The sequence below is a fragment of the Rattus rattus genome, chromosome 1 (assembly GCF_011064425.1).
Source record: "Rattus rattus isolate New Zealand chromosome 1, Rrattus_CSIRO_v1, whole genome shotgun sequence".
Classification (NCBI taxonomy): domain Eukaryota; kingdom Metazoa; phylum Chordata; class Mammalia; order Rodentia; family Muridae; genus Rattus; species Rattus rattus.
In genome coordinates this window covers 160,763,163-160,779,279 of record NC_046154.1, presented here as the reverse complement: position 1 = coordinate 160,779,279, position 16,117 = coordinate 160,763,163, and the positions used below count along the sequence as shown (strand labels likewise).

At 34.1% G+C, this 16,117-nt stretch overlaps 1 pseudogene; it reads right to left on the bottom strand.

Moving 5' to 3' along the window:
- Nucleotides 1-6,923: 6,923 nt before the first annotated feature.
- On the bottom strand, nt 6,924-7,879 carry LOC116909683 (annotated as a pseudogene).
- Nucleotides 7,880-16,117: the final 8,238 nt, after the last annotated feature.

Sequence of the window (16,117 nt, the reverse complement as noted above, 5' to 3'; positions counted from 1 at the left end):
TGAGACTGGCAGAGACTCCCAATGATGGGAAACGGAGTTAGTTTTCCCAGAGTGAACTAAGACAGACGCAACTTTAAAAAAATCATAAAGGGGGACTTGTGGGAACCTCCTGGGCTATCTCAGTGTTTGCCCCCTGCTAAGCTTTGCTAACACATGTGGAAACTTTTGTTTTTAAGAAAAGAACATCTTGGACTTTGCTGTTTAGCTGACGGGTGGTAACAGAGTTAAGTCAGTTCCTGTTTTCATCCTGAGAATGTAAACTCGTTTTTCCATTGTGATTCCAGGGGTTTTTCCACCCTGTGGACTTGGTGTATATATTCTGTGAACCTCAGTAAAGCTTTGGCGTTCTCATAGCGCGAATGTCCGGAGTCTGAGTCTTTGTTAAATCCCCCAGGCTTATTCCCAGTTCTCAGTACTGTGGTGTGGCAGGTGTTGTCAATGGATTACGTTGATGGATTTTTGTATATTGAACCATCCCTTCCTCCCTGTGGAACATTACAGGAACATTATGAGTGATCGTTTTGATGTGCTCTTGGATTTTGTTTGAGAGAACTTCATTGGGTAGTTTTTCATTGATATTCATAAGAATAATTCGTCTGAAGTTTTCTTTCTTTGCTGTGTCTTTGTGAGGTTTAGGTATAAGTATAATTGTGGCTTCATGGAAAGAATTTGGTAGTGTATGTTCTATTCCTGATTTGTGGAATAGTTTGGTTAGTATTGATATTAGATCTTCTATGAAGGTCTGATAGAATTTTGCACTAAACCCATCTGGTCCTGGGATCCTTTTGGTTGGGAGATTTTTAATAACTGCTTCTATTTCTTTAGGAGTTATGGGGCTCTTTAGATGGTTATCTGATCCTGATTTAACTTTGGTACCTGGTAAAAATTTCCATTTCCGCCAGATTTTCCAGTTTTGTTGAAGGTAGGAATTTGCAATAGCATCCGATGATTTTTTTAATTTCCTCAGTTTTTATTGTTATGTTTCACTTTTTATTTCTGATTTTATTAATTTGGCTATACACTCTTTGCCCTCTGGCTAGTCTGGTTAAGGGTTGATCTATCTTTTTGATTTTCTCAAAGAACCAGCTCCTGATTTTTGGTTTTTTGGTTTGTTTGTTTGTTTGTTCTGTTTTTGTTTTTGTTTTATTCTTTGTATAGTCTTTTTTGGTTCTACTTGGTTGATATCCTCCCTGAGTTTAACTATTTCCTGCTGTCTACCCCTCTTGGATGTATTTCCTTCTTTCTGTTCTACAGCTTTTAGGTGTCCATCAAACTGCAAGTATATGCTCTCTCCAGTTTCATTTGTAGGCACTCAGAGCTATGAGTATTCCTCTCAGCATTGCTTTAATTGTTTTCCTTAAGTTTGGGTGTGTCGTGCCTTCATTTTCATTAAATTCTAATGTCTTTAATTTGTAAATGTCTTTAATTTCTTTCTTTATTTCTTCCTTGACCAATTATCAATGAGTACAGCATTGTTCAACTTCCATACGTATGTGGACTTTTTGTCATTGTTTTTGTTGTTGTTTTTGAAAACCATCCTTAGTTGGAGGTGATCTGACAGAATGCATGGGTTATTTAAATCTTCTTGCTTCTGTTGAGGCCTGTTTTTTGACTGACTATATGGTTAATTTTGTAGAAGGTACCATTAAGTGCTGAGAAGAAAGTATATTCTTTTGTTTTAGGATGAAATGTTATATAAATATCTGTTAAATCCACTTGGTTCATAACTTCTGCTAGTTCCTCTGTGTCTCTGTTTATTTTTCATTTCTGTGTTCTATCCTTTGATGAGAGTGTGGTCTTGAAATCTCACACTATTTTTGTGTGAGGCACAATGTGTACTTTGAGCTTTAGTAACATTTCTTTCATGAAGGTAGGTACCTTACATTTGGAGCATAGATATTTAGAATTGAGAATTTGTCTTGGTAGATTTTCCCTTTTATGAATTAGAAGTGTCCTTCCTTATCTTTTTTGATAACTTTTGGTTGAAAGTCAATTTTATTCAATATTAGAATGTTTCTTGGGATGATTTCCTTGGAAAATTGTTTTCCAGTCTTTTACTCTGGGTTAGTGTCTGTCTTTGGCACTGTAGTGTGTTTCCCGTATACAACAAAATGCTGTGTTCTCTTTATGTACCCAGTTTGTTAGTCTATGTCTATTCATTAGGGAAATGCATCCACTGATAGTAAGAGATATTAAGGAATAGTGATTGTTGTTTTCCTGTTGTTGTTGTTGTTGTTGTTGTTGCTGTTGTTGTTAGGGGTTGAATTATGTTGGTGTGGCTCTCTACTTTTGAGTTTGTTGCAAGAGGATTACTTTCTTGCTTTTGTCTAGGATGTAGCTTCCCTCCTTGGCATGGAGTTTCCTGTCTATTATCATTTGTATGGCTGTTTTTTTGGAAAAATATTGTGTAAATTTTGTTTTGTCAAGAAATATCTTTGTTTTGCCATCTATGTCAATTGAGAGTTTTGCTGGATATAGTATCCAAGGCAGGCATTTGTGTTTTTTTAAGGTCTATATGACGTCTGCCAAGGATCTTCTGGATTTCACAGTTTCTACTGAAAAATCTAATAGAATTCTGATAGGTCTGCCTTTATATGTTCAATGACCTATTTCCCTTACTGCTTTTAATATGCTTTCTTTGTTTCATGCATTTTCTGTTTTGACTATTATGTAATGGGAGGAATTTCTTTTTTGGTCCAATCTATTTGGAATTCTATAGCTTTCTTTTATGTTTATGGGCATCTCTTACTTTAGTTTAGGGAAGTTTTCTTCTGTAAGTTTGTTAAAGATATTTACTGGCCCCTTATTTTGGGCACTTTCACTCTCTTCTATATCTATTTTTCTTAAGTTTGATCTACTCCTTGTGTCGTGGATTTCCTGGATATTTTAGGCTAGGAGCTTTTTGCGTTTTTCATTATCTTTTTTTTAATCTTTATTAACTTGAGTATTTCTTATTTACATTTTGATTGTTATTCCCCTTCCCGGTTTCCAGGTCCATCTACCCTCTCCCCCTCCCCTTCTATATGGGCTTCCCCTCCCCATCCTCTCCCCATTACCACCCTCCCCCCAAAAATCATGTTCACTGGGGTTCAGTCTTGGCAGGACCAAGGGCTTCCCCTTTCACTGGTGCTCTTACTATGCTATTCATTGCTACCTATGAGGTTGGAGCAAGGTCAGTCCATGTATACACTTTGGGTAGTGGCTTAGTCACTGAAAGCTCTGGTTGGTTGGCATTGTTGTTCATATGGGGTCTTGAGCCCCTTCAAGCCCTTCCAGTCCTTTCTCTGATTCCTTCAACGGAGGTCCCGTTCTCAATTCAGTGGTTTGCTGCTGGCATTTGCCTCTGTGTTTGCTGTATTCTGGCTGTGTCTCTCGGGAGAGATCTACATCCGGTTCCTATTGGCCTGCACTTCTTTGCTTCATCCATCTCATCTAGTTTGGTGGCTGTATATGTTTGGGCCACATGTGGGGCAGGCTCAGAATGGGTGTTCCTTCTGCCTCTGTTCTAAACCTTGCCTCCCTATTCCCTCCCAAGGGTATTCTTGTTCCCCTTTTAAAGAAGGAGTGGAGCATTCACATTTTGGTCATCCTTCTTGAGTTTCATGTGTTCTGTACAACTAGGGCAATTCAAGCATTTGGGCTAATAGCCACTTATCAATGAGTGCATACCATGTGTGTTTTTCAATGATTGGGTAATGGAGGAAGATGGGGGAACACCCATATAGAAGGGAGGGGAGTGGTTAGGGGGATGTTGGCCCGAAACTAGGGAAAAGGGAATAACAATTGAAATGTAAATAAGAAATTCTCAATTTAATAAAAAAAATAAAATTAAAAAAAGTATGGCATTGGTACAAAGAGGCAGGTAGATCAGCGGAACAAAACAGAAGACCAAGAATGAACCAACACACTTACGGTCACTTGATCTTTGATAAAGGAGCTAAAACCATCGAATAGAAAAAAAGATAACATTTTTAAACAAATGGTGCTGATTCAACTGGAGGTTAGCATATAGAAGAATGCAAATTGATTCATTCTTCCCACCTTGTGCAAACCTTAAATCTAAGTGGATAAGGGATCTCCACATCGAACTAGATACACTAAAACTAATAGAAAAAAAAAACTAAGAAATAGTCTTGAACACATGGGCACTAGGGAAATTTTTCTGAACAAAACACCAATGGCTTATGCTCCAAGAACAAGAATCGACAAATGAGACCTCATAAGACTGCAAAGCTTCTGTAGGGCAAAGGACACTGTTATTAGGAAAAAACAGCAACCAACAGATTGGAAAAAGATCTTTACCAATCCTGTATCTGATACAGGGCTAACATCCAAAGTATACCAAGAACTCAAGAACTTGGACTCCAGATAGCCAAACAACCCAATCAAATATGGGGTGGAGAGCTAAACAAATAATTCACAGCTGAGGAATCCCGAATGGCTAGAAACACCTAGAGAAATATTAAACATCCTTAGTCATCATGGAAATGCAAATCAAACAACCCTGTGATTCCACCTCAAACCAGTGAAAATGGCTAAGAAAAATACTCAAGTGATAGCAGCTGCTGACAAGGATGTGGAGAATGAGGAACACTCCTCCATTGTTGGTGGGATTGCAAACTGGTACAACCACTCTGGAAATCAGTCTGGAGGTTCCTCAGAATATTTGACATTGCACTACCAGAGCACCCAGTTATACCATTCCTCAGCATATACCCAAAAGATGCTCAAACATACAACAATGAAACATGCTCCACTGTGTTCATTGCATCCCCATTTATAACAGCCAGAAGGCTGGAAAGAACCCAGATGCCCTTCAACAGAAGAATAGATACAGAAAATGTAGTATATCTACACAATGGAGTATTACTCAGCTATCAAAAACAATGACTTGATGAAGTTCATAGGCAAAAGGAATAAACTAGAAAATATCATCCTGAGGGAGGTAACCCAATCATAGAAAAAAAGCACATTGTATGCACTTATTGATAAGTGGATATTAGCCCAAAATCCCAAATTACCCAAGATACAACCTACAGACCACAGGAAGCTCAAGAAGAAGGATGACCAAAATATGGAAGCTTCAATCCTTATTAAAATGGGGAACAAAAAAATCCATAGGGGGGATATGGAGGCAAAGTTTAGAACAGAAACTGAAGGAACAGCCATTCAGAGCCTGCCCCACATGTGAGATATATATATATATATATCTCCAAAACTAGGTAAGATTGATGAAACTAAGAAGTGCATGATGACTGGAACCAGATATAGATCTCTCCTGTTGACATAACCAGAGCATGTGAAATACAGATGTGAATGCCAGCAACAAACTACTTAACTGAAAATGGGACTTCCTATGCAGGAATTAGACAAAGGATTGAAAGAGCTGAAGGGGCTTGCGACCCCATAAGTACAACAATGCCAACCAACCAGAGCGTCCAGAAACTAAACCGTTACCAAAGATTGTACATGGACTAACCCAGGGTTCCACCTTCAAATGTAACTGAGGATAGCCTTGCTGGGCACCAATCCCCAGTGCAGGGGAATATCGGGGGCAGGGGGCATGATGGTAAAGGTGGGTTGATGGGGGGAGGAACACACTTATGGGGAGGCGGAGGTGGTAGGGAAGTTATGAACAGGAAACCCAGAAAGGAAATAACATTTGAAATGTAAATAAAGAAATATGTCTCCCAAAAAATGATTTATATAAAAAAAAACAAAAAAAAATTAACCGACTGAAAGATTGTTATAAGTTAAATGCACACTGTAGTTTAACCACTCTGAAAGTATGAAATATATATATATTCCATATCCATATTTATTATAAATTATACTTAATGTTTTTATGATTTTTATATATATATATTAGTATACATATAAACCTTCAAATTACAAAACAGTTTTGAGCAATGCATACATACAAATATAAGTATAAATTTAAAATGTTTTTCCTAAAAATATTCAGAATATTATTTTCTCTTGTTAAACTCTGTGAAAGCAAAATTGAGCCCTAGATATGATAGTGATTTCCTAACAGTTTTTTTTAAACATGTATGCTGTGTATCATTGTCTAAAATTTTATCAATTGATTCACATATACATATATATATATATATATGAATATCAATTACATTCAGGGAAATTATGTTAATTATATGTTAATAATGTAAATATCTACTTAACACTTATCCCTAAAGTTTAAATGAGTAATGGTCTATGCTGTCTCATCTCAACAATCAAGTCACTGGAGCAAAAATTATGAGAGTGAGCATCAGCGAACATGGCTTGGATAATAGATAAAACTTATGTTTCTTTCAGTGATGTGGTAGTCCAATCATTTTTCAAAGTTAAATTTGGAAATTTTATTTAAAAGTTTTAACACACACTAATTGATTAACCAATACAAAATGGTAATCCTTAAGAAGGTAAATAGAAGTGACTTCATACACAGTAAGCAGGTTGTTCTTATGTGTTTTGGATTATGTATTCATATTATGAAAAAAGAGTTCCTGAATTTGAAAGTCTGAGAAGGTATATATGGCTGTATTTGAAAGGAGCATAGGGAAGGGAAAAATGATATAAATTACTTAAATTATCAACATAAAAAGCATAGGAACTGCAAAGGGGCATTTTAATGTGTAGTGAATAACATATAAATGTTTATAAACACATCTCTGTTCTGTGGAACAATATTATAATATAACTCATAGCTGTAAATGAATAAAGTTTAAAAATTGCAGTAATACTATACTTCAAAATTGTGTTTAGGAAGACAATTTTAATTGCATGAGTGAAAATTACATAAATAGTTTAATAATGTTATAAAAAAAACAAATGATCAAAGACAGAGAGACAAATGATGTAAGTATGCCACTGAAATCTTATACTTCATTATCTTACTTGGTCTTCAATGTACCTCTCATTCACAGTCCACATGATTTCACGTACTTGTGAAAAAACACCATCTTCCTTGCCATGTTCATAAAGGCTTGCCTGACTTGCTGATTCCTCAGGCTATAAATGAATAGGTTTAGCATGTGGGCTACTGAGGTATTTAGTATGGCAACTCCCTTGGTCAATGATGCTCTATCTGCAGCTGAGAGTTTAATTACATAAAAATGCAGCTGCCATAAGAGATGGAGATGACAATCATGTGGGAAGAACATGTGGAAAAGGCCTTTGACCTCTGACTAGCAGAAGGAATCTTCACAATTGTTCTGATGATGTATGTGTAGGACAGAAATATTAACACCAATGTGAACGTTAGGATAAAGACAGCATAGGATAACCCCATCCTCTCCAGGAATCTTGAATCTAAACAGGAAAGTTGAAGCAGGGGAAAATAATCACAGGCATAGTGATCAATGATATTGGGCCCACAATAATCAAGCTGTAGGACTAACATGATTGCAGAGAAGATGACTAGGAAAGAAACCAGCCAGAAAGCAAACACCAGCATTGCGCAGACCTTCTGACTCACGATGGTCAGTAATGCAGAGGCTTGCAGATGGCAATGTTACAGTCACAGGACATGGCAGCTAGAAGGTAAAATTCAATTTCTCCAAATAGAATAAGAAAAAAATAACTGTGTTATGCAGTTGTTGAAGGAAATGATTTTATCCCCTGAGATAATGGCACCCAAGAAGTTCGGTATGATGGCAGTTGTGAAGGATATTTCTAAAAAAGAGAAATTCCTGAGAAAGAAATACATGGGGGTCTGGAGGTGAGAATTCAGCAGTTTGAGAGTGATGATGGTCAGGTTCCCTGTGATGCTGAGTGTGTAGGTGATGAGAAGAAAAATGAATATCACAACCTGGAGCTTAGGGTCATCTGACAATCCCAGAAGAATAAACTCTGTGGTTTCTGTTTGGTTGCTCATTCTGCAGTTACTTTTTCTTCCTTCTGCCAAATCTGAATATAAACCCAGAAAGAATCAGGTAGAACTGAGGGTTCATGAATGCCAAAACAAGGGGCTGCTACATTGTTCAAGAAATATGCTGTTTCCATCTTTAAGGTAAATTTAAATCTTTTAAATACTAGTGATTCTTTAATTGCCCTTTTTGTACAGAGAACAACTCCACATTCAAGGCAGTTTGAAAAACAGTTTAGTATCAAAAATATAATGCAATATGTCTCATTTCAATGTGCAAGGATAGTATAAAAAGTGTTTAGTTGGGAATGTGGAGAGAAAAGTACTCTAAGACATTCCAGTAGTGATATTTAACTTGGTACAACTAATGTGAGAATAAAATAGAGGTTCCTCATATATTAGCATATATTCTTGTGGTCCTGTTGCAAGGTTTATATCCAATTGATGCTAGCGAAAACTTTTTACTTTTCATATAAAGTGGGATGATCTAGCAACTGATATACAACCAGGAAATATTAAGGATGCCCTATGATCAATCTGAACCACTTACTAGCCTGAAAATTAGTTAACCCTGTTTGCTTAATTTTTCTTGTCTCATAAATATACAGATTCTTCTGCAGACAAGTCAATACTAAAGAACAATTTTTAGTTATACACATTAATATATGTTAGACACTTGAAAATTATGTATCAGATATATGTATGTGTGTATGCATGATTGTGAGTACATGTAGTTCAGTGTAATGACATCCAAATCACCTTTTCTTACTCCTTTTTTCCCATGACAATAGCAGTAACACTTGTTTTTCGCATACATAAAACCTTATATTCATGCATGTCAATATTCTCCACTTAGACTATGCTGTCAATTCCCATAAGTCCTATCTGACTTGGTGCATTCAGAGAAGGACAAGATTTCATTATCAATATTATTTTATTATATTTTTAGTGTAATTTGGCTGAAAGGAAAATTGGCCAGTTAATATTGGCTTTTATTTAATCACTTGTTGACACCATTCTCTACTTTATGCTATACTGTGCATGTGCATTATTTAGGATATTATCTTTGCATAATTTTGTGTTTCCTCAATTATTTACTGTATTCAGTGTCCATAAGCACTTGTTTCAAAATCTCTATTTTTAATTTTTTTCAAAAGAAATGTAAGGAAATCTGAAATATATACCTATATGTACATATTTACATACATACATACATACATACATACATACATACATACATGCATATATACAATTTTAAAAAACTGTGAAATATTTTTTGGCTTACTTTCCTGTTTTTTAGTATCATTATGAGTTTGGATTTGATCAAAATTATATGTTAATTTTTAAATCTTTAGCTAAAATTACCTTATCGTCAAGTAGATAAGATTTGATTGCAATCTCTAGGTGATATTCTTACAGTACAATACTGATATTAAAACTCATATTTTAGGGGTTGGGGATTTGGCTCAGTGGTAGAGCGCTTGCCTAGGAAGCGCAAGGTCCTGGGTTCAGTCCCCAGCCCCCCCCCCAAAAAAAAAAGGAAAAAAAATAAAACTCATATTTTAAAACAGACAATAAGGTTAAAATAGTTACAAGTGACTTCATATACATACATTTTTCATGCCATCCCAGTGTTCTCCCATGGCAGAGAATATTTTCAAATAAAATAATTCATTAGTTGGGCATTGTCTATATGTGAGTATATTTGAGTTGTTATGGAACTGGAAGAGCTGACTTTAAAAACAGATTTACTTTTTTTAAATTTTGCATATGCTGTAGTTCTTTTAAGTCCTATTAAAGTTAGTGTATTTTATTCTTTAGACGTAAATTTTGATTATATAAACTATAAAGTGTGAAGAGTACTATAAGTATGTTTTAAACAATCATAATACTGAAATTTCTGATTTATTGACTGAATTATTATTCCTAAAACTGTAAAAGTAACATGCTGAAATTTGAAAAGATTGAGAAACTTGCCCATTTTATGCCTTAAATGTATATTCTAAAATGTATATTTGTTGATGAATAAAATTCTTTTTCAAATTAAAGTGATATACATACACATTAGATTAGTCCAATTTTGGATGTGAAAATCCATCAATACATTATATTTCATCCACTTTTAAAGTTATATCTTCATTTCTTCTCATATGTCCTTTAATTTTAACATTTAACATTTACAGGTAACAATGTAATAAAGATACTTCTAACCCTCAAGAGACAGGAGTTCCCAGGGAATGGAGAGGTCTGGTGGGGAGGAGGGTAAGAGTGGGGTGGGGAAAATCTTGTGGAAACATGGAGGCCAGAAGGAATTAAGGCATGTATAACTGTCAGAGGTTGAACTGGGAGGGAATAAAATCTGGACTGTAAAAAAAAGATTATATAATTTTTTTAAGAAAAGGAAATAAAATTGTGTCCAAGTATTTAATTTGTTTCTTTAGGTTCAGAATGTTAAATGATTTAGGTTATTTATTTAATTAAAAATTTATTTAATATTTGTTTACTTATTTATTTATTTAGTTTGAATATGAGTGCTCTGCCTGCTTGTATATATGCATGCCAGAGAGAGCATCAGATCTCTTTAAAGAAAGTTGTGAGCTGCCACGTGGCTGTTTTGAATTAAACTAAGAATCTTTAGAAGGGCAGCCAATGCTCTTAACCACAGAGCCATTGCTCCAGCACACAGGATAGGTTATAACATCTCATTTTCTTCCACTCATTTCATAAAAATTACTTCTCATTTTATAAAGACCCTGAACAATGCAAAATAAAAATGAACAATGATAATATTTGATCAATTTCTTGAATGCAATTAATTTTATGGGTTTTCATTGTGAAAATATCTTCAAATCATGACTTTCCCAAGTCTCTCTAATTACTAAATAAAAACCATGCCTCTTGCAGTAAACTAGGTAAAGTGTGGGTGATTTATATAATACTCATAGGAGGAAACTATATTGAATGTTCAATTAGATGGAAAGGTTAAAGAATGCTCTTTTGAGAGATACATTAGGGAGATTGACCAATTGCATTTTATTTTTGGTATGTTTGTTTGAATATTGTTAGTAATATTACATGATGCAGTGATGATCAATTTTCTGTATGAGACATTGACTTTGGAAGGCCAGCTTTTTCTCAACTTTCCTCAAATTTATTCATTTTTTTCTTCAGTCAAACCTCATTAAGTAGAAGGTTTTCAAAAAATTACACAGAACACATCTCCAAATACATTTTATTGATCACACTGTCTTCATTCTTTACACATTCAAATTTACAGAGTCATCCGTAATGTTTGTGATTGGAGGATAGGAAAGAATAATTATTTAATTTGAAGAGTAAGTCATATCTAGCTCAGCCTCAAGTTTTAAATTGGAAAATAAAACACTCTATAGACACGGAGTTGGATAGTGAAGAAGTGAGGATTGGGGATGAGTTGGGTGAGGGGAAAAAGTTTGATCAAAATATAGTATGAACAAAAGATTTAAATATCCAAATAACTAAACAACAGATTATAAAAGTAATCTTATATCAGTATACTCTTATTGCATGTTCTAGATCATGCCACATAGATTCTTTTGAGATTTTTTTTTCATTTGTCTTTATCAGACTCCTCAGAATTCACTGAATGAGTGATTAGACTTATTTTTTACTAACTTCTTTTTTTTTTTTTTTACTATTTTCACACTTATGTGTTTTTCTTTCCAGGAAAATATGAATAGAGTAGATTAATTAGATTCAATAATGATGAAGGATCAATCTTTAACATTGAAGAATATATATATATATATACACACACACACATATATATATACACACACATATATATATATATATACTAAGTTGAATCTAATACTAAATCTCATATCTATAACTGTCTTTGAAAATAAGCTAGTAGAAAAACAAGAATTGAACTGTAAGGATAACTTTCATAGAAATGTTAGAAAAATAATAACTAATACATCATGACAGACAGTTTAAGGTATATACTAATAAACTGTAGATTCATTTAAAATGAATGAATTCTCATTTTGACAGCAGATTCATAGTAGTAATAATATATTAAGGGTCATGTTCATTTCAGTCATCAAACGTATATTTTATTTCATTTAGTCATGCTAAAATATTTGTAAAACTTTAAATCTTATTCTCAATCGTAGCATTGAAATTCAGATTTGGCAATTATCATTCATTTATAAAACTGTCCAATGTTAGATATCAACAGATAACTGACAGTTAAATCAGATATCTACAATTAAAGAATGTTTCTATAAAATGAGATCTGTGGAGATAATGAATCTGTGCTTTTAGCCAACAGAAAAATATGTAAATTAGCATAAGCAATCATGCTACATTTCAAAATATAATTGCAGTAAATCTTAAATTTGACAAAGTTGAGTTCTTAATTGATGTTTAACTTTTAGAAATGTGCACTGCCCTCTTTTAGTTCAACTTACCTGCAATTACATACAGATTCTCAGAAGCGCTAGAAGAGTGGCTGCACCCTCCACTGCTTTCTTTGAAAACTCTTCCCCCACCCACATAACACCTTAAAGATACATTGTAAATGTTTTCATCTACATTTTTTCATTTTACCTAAAGTGAGTTTATTCCTTTGATTGCAGAGAGATAAAAAGAGTGAAGGTGGACACGGAAACTGTTCCAGGAGATGTTTTAAAATTATCCTGATATATTCATTATCTCATGAGACAAAGAATATTTAAAGGTTTATGCATTCACTCTGAAATTGGCTCAAGGGACCAATTCGCTGAATCAAAATTGCCAGCAAGGGAATATACAGAAAACACTAGGGAATATCAACCATAATTGATTGCATTGTTATCAAAACAGAAAGAAGCTTGGGGACACTGTCCAGAGAAGCAGAGTAAGATCATTCTGAAGAAATCATGATGATTTTTCATGCAGTTTAATATCCGCTTACCTTTAAAATTTTGACTAAATTAAAACTTCTTACACTTTGTGCTTCTTTTCTCTGTTCGCTCAATTGCTCAATGATAATGAATTGATGTTATTATTTATGTGTCGAATATATTAGGACCATCTTCCACAGGGAGTCTATAATTATACTGTTATGACAATAATATTAACAACCAATAATATTGTTCAAGACTTTAGCTAATGTCATCTAAAACACTGAAGTAGAACATGATTGGGGGATATTGATTGGTGTTCTTTTGCTTTCTTTTTGTTGGACTTTACATTTTTATTTTAGTTGTTGAGATCATAATACAATTACATGATTTGCCCCCTTTACTTTCCTCCCTCCAAAACCAACCATATACCCCTGCTTGCTCTCTTTCAAGTTTATGGCCTCATTTTTCATTAGTTGTTATTATATACGTATATGTATAATAATATATATGAACATATTCTTAAATAAATAAATGCAACCTGTTCAGTCTGCATAATGTTACTTGTATGTTTTTCTGCAGAGATGACCATTTTATATTGGCCTAACTACTGGCATGCTCTTCCCTGGGGAAGACTCTTTCTCTCTTTTGCTTGTTTTTCATTTTATTTTATTTTTTAATGTTTTGATTTCAAAATAACTTTTATACAATATAGTCATGGTTTCTGTTTTCCCAGCTCTTCTTAGATCCTCCCCACATCCTCACTTACCTAACCTTAAGCCATCTTTCTCTCAAGAGCATAAACTCTGTAATTATAATGTAGTTTTTCATACTTATTTTCCATCTTAATAAAATATATTGAGGTGAAAGAAACAGAGAGTTTATTTAATGGGGTGGAATTGAAATTTTATGTATTGACATTTCCATCTCCAACAAAACAATGCAATGAATTCCATTCCTCATAAGAATTACTATATGTGTGTAGATTGCTATCTTCATGCAGGTGAGGGCTGGCACAAGTTAAGGCAAGGCCTGTGACTAGACAGTGAAAAGGCAAGGCAAGCCCAGAATTTTGAAGGAAGGAGGGAGAGAGGAAAAGAAAAGAAGAGAGGCAAGATGAAGGAGGACAAAGAGGATCGTTCTCCATGTGGCTTTAATTGACCACAGGTAGCTATGACTATCATATAAGGGATGGATTATTATAGGACAGTTTTTCTTGCCTAGGTGGGCAAATTGTATCATATCAAGTGGCTCTGAGTTTATTGTGGGTACATTTTGTGGAGTGTAAATTTACTAAGATAAATTTCTGAGATAAATCTGTTTAATAAGTTACAAGCCATGGAATCCTGATTTAGTCAGGCTGGGTTGGGTTGTGACAGTGACCACAGTGGGTGGTTGCAGGGAATGTGAGCAGAGTTGGCAGCAAAGAACCAGGAGGGCAGCCACCAGTGGGATCAGAGAATAGCTAGAGGTAGCATGACGTGTTGCCCTAGAACCAGCTGCCACTGAGATGAATATATTCCACTAATGGCATATGGCTCGAAGACCTGGCGCAAGGGTTTGTGTTTATTGTTAGTATTTACCACAGCGTATGTGCATTTGCCATCTTTCATCTAACATTTTGAAAAGCAGTATTATTTTCCTTTATAAATACATAGAGATATCATTAATTTATCATCATAGCATGCAGGTCAAAGCCAATATTTGTTCCTTACCATTGAAATAAAGACCATATATAAACTGAAAAAAATACATTCATGAATCTTCATTTAAAATTCCCTTATTAATGTTTTTATATAAAACCTCATATGTGTCATACAATGTTGAAAAACAGATTGCTCCATGATAATTATTAACTTTACCTATAATTTGAACACTGCCATGAAATAGCTACCTGGAAAGCACATATATTACTTTCTAATTTTGACATTGTCTGCTTTTAGAACTGAAATATCTAGTATTTAAAGTAAATTCTGATGCCGTTTGAAACTTACAGGATTTATTGACACAATTCAATGAACAATTTCATAATACATACTACTGTAAAAATTTTCATCCTTACAAAAATCCTTTTCATGGATAGCCACAAGTACCTATGTATTTTCAAATACAGAGATGTAGAAGTATCCTTGTATTGATTATAAGAAGGGTAATATTAATCAGAGAGCTAGAAGACAGAAAGATAATACTATAATAAATGATGCCTTTATAAGATTATAATATAAATAGTTGTACTGCCTGGTTCTGTGTGTCAACTTGACACAAACTGGAGTTTTCACAGAGAAAGGAATTTCACTTGAAATCCAGCTGTAGGGCATTTTATCTACCAATGATCAAGACAGGAGGACCCATTGTGGGTGGTGCCATTCCTGGGCTGGTAGTCCTGTACTTTATAGGAAAGCAAGCGGAAGAAGCCAGGGGAAGCAAGCCAGTAAATAACATCCCTCCATGGCTTTGCATGAGCTCCTTCTTCCAGACCTGCTTGAATTCCAGTCCTGACTTCCTTCGGTGATGAACACCAAAGTGAATGTGGAAGCTGAAAAGTCCCTTTCCTCCCCAACTTGCCTCTTGGTAATGATGTTTGTTCAGGAATAAAAACCCTGACTAAGAAAATACTTGAATTAAAAAAGAACTTTATAATATTTCTATTGTGTTTTCATCCTTACTTTTTTGAGAATTAAAGGATGAAGAAGTTGTTTTGTTTTTTTTTTCCTTTTTTGCAAAAATATAGCATTGCTTCCCTACTGGAAGTCTAACTAATCAGATTAAATAAAAAATTATTAGTTTTACTTTACTGAAGTTGTAAGGGGTAAGCTACACGACTTCTATCTGTCCTGTTAAATATTAATACCCAGTAAACAACATAATGTCTGTGGCTTAATTTCTCTATTATTATGTGATATTGCTGTCTGTCTATAACATCGACTAGACATCTTGGCAAGAGGTAACTTAAAAGTGAAAATGGACATTTCCCTCTTTGACATAATATTTTTGATAATCCATGCTATATTTCTTTACAATATACATATTTGTCAGTAATTTATAGTCAGACATGCAAGTCAAAAGCCAACATTATTATTTGAGAAATTGTTGGACTATATTAAATATGTAACTACTAAGAATAAATCATAAAATAATAATTGGAGGAATTCTCCAATTCTTTTTTGCATTAATAAGGGTTTAAATAACAAACAATTTGAGGTTATTCTAAACACAAAATATTCTTTCTTATATTGTATAACTATATATAAAAAAGGTATAATGCCCATTAGAGATGTAATTTTATATTTCCCAAAATATGATACATTTTATGACTCTCCAGATTATTTTTTGTCATTCGATTTTTACCTTGCATCTATATACTACATAAAATCCCCTC